The sequence below is a fragment of the Oreochromis niloticus genome, linkage group LG23 (assembly GCF_001858045.2).
Source record: "Oreochromis niloticus isolate F11D_XX linkage group LG23, O_niloticus_UMD_NMBU, whole genome shotgun sequence".
NCBI classification, from domain to species: Eukaryota; Metazoa; Chordata; class Actinopteri; order Cichliformes; family Cichlidae; genus Oreochromis; species Oreochromis niloticus.
The window spans coordinates 12268185-12272482 of NC_031986.2; positions in this window are offsets into that span (position 1 = coordinate 12268185).

Here is a 4298-nt window from a genome sequence, read left to right on the forward strand (position 1 = left end):
CAGATACGTGAGAAACATGTGAAATATTACTGCGTAGATTTTATTCACCTTTGAGTTTGACCTTCAGAGTAATTGGTTTTTAAGACCCAGGCTCCACAGTTTCTTTAGACTTGTTTCATCCCTGTTATGTTAACATAACTGTTGGTCTGAACTATGAGCAGAGCTGTAATAAACTGGGAACATTGTTTAAAGTGACCGTGAATCAGATGTTAGTGTTAGTTGAGATTTGAAATGCGACAAACTGCAAACTAATGATAAAGTGCGCCTTCTCATCATTAGCCAGGTTGGCTACTTAATATATAGGTTCACAGGCTGGTGTCTTCCAAAATATTTCACAGAACAAGCCTTCATTATGTCTGATGGCCACCAGGTGGTGATAGCTGTGGTTGTAAAAGTACTTCCGGTCCTATGGAAGTCTACAGGAAAGCAGCTTTGTGACTGGATAAACACTTTCCTGCTGAGTTTAAGGACTCAGTCACTCGCTTTAGATCATATTGAATTAAAATACGTTTATTTTGTGAATGTTCGTGATACCACGTTGGAAAATGGAGCACTGTCTGCGGAATAAAATCGCATGCTCATTGGCTAACAAGCCGTTCTTTTTTTTCCATCAACCTTTTTTTGAAACCAAGATGGAGATGGTTGAAACTTATATTGAGGCTTCAAAACAAGACTTCAAAAACCAATGGATGATGTCATGGTAGCTAACGTGTTCTGTGTCCCATCAGTAAAATAGAATGTTAACATTTTAAATAAATGGTCTGCCATCAGCAGTGATATAAACACGCTTTTTCATAAGGAGTTTACGTTTAAGTGCATACGTTGAAGTGAGACTGTAACATCCCTAATGTCACTACTGATTTAAAGTCAAATAAAAAGTCAAAGTCTTTAGGATGTTTCAGCTGTACACATGCTGAAAAAAGATCAAATCATTCATGTGCAGAGTGGCAGCATTTAACAGAACTGAAGAACTGATGCAGTTTGGATGCAGTGAGGCTTGGTGCTCTGCCTCTTTTCCCTCTCTGTAGCGCACACACACACACACACACACACACACTGCTCTGACAGACAGCCTAAGTAGTGCGACTAATGGCTCTCTGCCCTGTGTCTTACCTTGGCTACTGTGGGTCACCATGTTATAATGAGTGCATGAACTGCCTGTAGAGGCTGCACAATCACTTACACACATATGTACGCACACTCCTTCTATTCACAGTCCAGTTTGGGGAGGTGACTTATTTAGGCCTTTTTAGGGGGAAAAAAGAGGATTGTGCTCTGGTGTGTTAGTCTATAAGTCACACGTTTTATATTACTTTAAAGTGTTCACAACACTGATCAAATATGTGCATTTTGTTAATTTCAGGTAGATAATGGTTCCCTTTTTCCCCCAATAAGGTTGTGTGTGTTCCTGTAACTGCATCACCGTGCATTGTAACAGTTAGGGTTTCTAGCACAACTCCATTTACCTGGAAGAACAATCAAACACAATTAATGTGGAAAAAACAAGCAGTGAAACAGCAAAAATCGGATAAGGTTTAGCATGACAGATCTTTACTTTGGTTATACATAAGATTATGTGACATTACGATTGATTTGCACATAACTGGGCATGAATAACTTATTATATTATATTATGCTACAGCATATTTCTAATTAGGTAGCTCACTCTCTTTCTCTTGATCATACTTTCTTTAACGATATAACACAGGATGTTTACAGACAGAATGACATGCACACAGTCAAATGCCACCAAAAGCACAACTCCCTCAGTGGAGGAAACTAGAGCTGAATACACGACACATTCAGACATATGGTGACACTTGCCAAGTAATGTGAGATAATCATTACTAACACGCAGTACTTTTGAGTCAGAACCACGCCCATCTTCAAAGTAACCTTCATTTTGTTCCTTTACCTGTAAAGTTTTGCAGCTTCTTGTATGGATACACCTGTCTATCAGCAACATGAGGGAGTCTGTTGGTATTCTGTAAACCACTGTGTTTAATGAGAGATGTACGTGTCTGCATGTCTTGTCTATAAAAGGATAGTTGTCATACAAGTATACCAAAATACTTTGTATTATGTTTGCAGGGTCTGTTGTTTGCAGACACGAGGTTCGGTTATTTTACTCATTAAAATGAAAGCTGGTAGTTAGGATGAAGCAAAAATCAGAGCTCAGCCTTGTCCACAGCCGAGGACATAAACATGGGTGGAACACAGTCAGCATTGAAGGCTCCTGCTTAGACACGTCTAACAGTAAATATTTTTTTTTTTTCAGTTTTGAAGGTCTGAATCTTAAATTAAAAAAAAACAAAACATTCAGCCTGAATGTGTTAAAAATGCAGATTAATAAGATATAAACACACACAGATGCACACACATGCACACAGAGTTCTCCCCATGTCAAACTACACCAGATAATTATGGAACTGCTGCTGATGAATGGCGCTAATTCACTAGTGTGTTTGGCACCCGGTTTGGTGGAAATGTGGCGAGATTTGAACCAGATCTCACCTGCAATCTGCAAATGACAGAGTTCCCCTCTGCAGAGGTGAAAGGAAGAGAGAGTGTTTCATTGGCTTCTGGGCTGGCAGGAGACCTTTTAACTCCAGTGATTACCTGAGCCCGAGCTACAGTTGTAATCATGTTAGCGTTTTCCTGCTCTCTTCCATTCCTTCCTCTTCTCTCACCTGCGTTTTTCTTTCCGCACTAAAGTGCTTTAACCCTCCAGGAAAAGCACCTTGGTGTTTGAGGTAATTGGCTTGAAGAGACCTCACTTTTGCTCCTGCATTTATAATTGGTTAAAGGTAGATAGCCTGAAGCTTTTCTTTGCCTTCTTTCGACCAGTGTTTTGTTTTTCTCAAAGAACACTCGCTGCTTCATTTAAGGCCTTTAAACAGCCACTTGCAAACATTTTGCGTTGTTGTTCAGTGGCTCAAAATTGTGACATTTCCTTCGGAAGAAGACCACAACAGGTTTAAAACTGTGTGCAAGTAAATTGCTGGTGTTTTGAAACATAGACAAGGCCATCGCGGGACAGTAACAATCTTTATAGTGTTAGCAAACATGAGTCTGGTTTAGCAAACTTTAAAAGGGCCAATAAATAGAGATGTGGTAGTTGTGGTAAGCAATCTCACTACTGGCTCATTTCAGCACCTGGACAGCTCCCAGTTTAATGCATTTTACTGTATGTTCAATAAGGGCATCTAATAATGATCGATGATGTAATAAACAGTCTATTTCACTCCATCATTGTCTGATAGGTGAGAATTAGGAAGTGGAGACTACCAAAATATATCTACAATGATGGTATTTTTATAGTATATTGTTACCAATACCAGTGTCTTTGTATAATCATCTATTTAGTTACATACTCGAGCAGTTCTGGAGCAATTTCCCCACCAAAGTAATGAAAATATGAAAGAAAAGCATCTAGATTAAAATGCCCTCAGAAAGACATCTCTGCTGTAGAGAAAAAATCTAACTAATCCTGAACAGACAGACATTTATGGGATGTGTGTGTGTTTGTTTGACTCAAAAACCTGTGATCATATGATTTATATGTGTGTGTGTGTGTGTGTGTGTGTGTGTGTATGTGTGTTAAAGTGAAAAATATATGTAAAATATTTATCTCTAAGTGCATCACAGATTAGAAGTATAAGACAGCAGAGGATATAGCAGAGTAGAAAATTATATTTAGCTACAGCAGGAGCGTATGGTTTTGGATGAAAACTCAAGACATCATTAGTCATCTAATTACTCCATTATGAAGCAAGGTAAGACCCGCAGCGGAGAATTTTGCCATCATTAAGTACTTCATGGTTTCTGTTTTAAGAACAGCGTTTCAGGAAGCTGTGGTTTAACCTTTTGGCTATGAGTGAAAGCTGGAAGAACTATTAAAACAAACAAAAAAAGACAAGAAGTATAAAAAGACAGGCAGTAAAGCCTTCCTAGTAAACCCCTAATATGCTGGAAAATGGCGCAGGCGGGTAAAACTTACAGGGGGAAAATCTACATTTAACACACACAGCCAGTGAGAAAGGGGAAAAAAACAAACACAGGATAATATGAAGTAAAATACCCTGAAATAAACCGCAGACTGTCTCCTTGCAGTTCCCAGTGGCCCTGTTACTTTATACTGAAGCGTCCAGACGACGAGTGATGATTATAGGTCCCCAGGGAGATCTAGGGGGTACTCCCTAATTGATTGTCATGAAAGGCTCTAATTGAATTGAGAAGCGGTGGGGAACGAGACACCACACAGTCTGTTTGATGCCTGGTGACTTGTTTAAAATGCC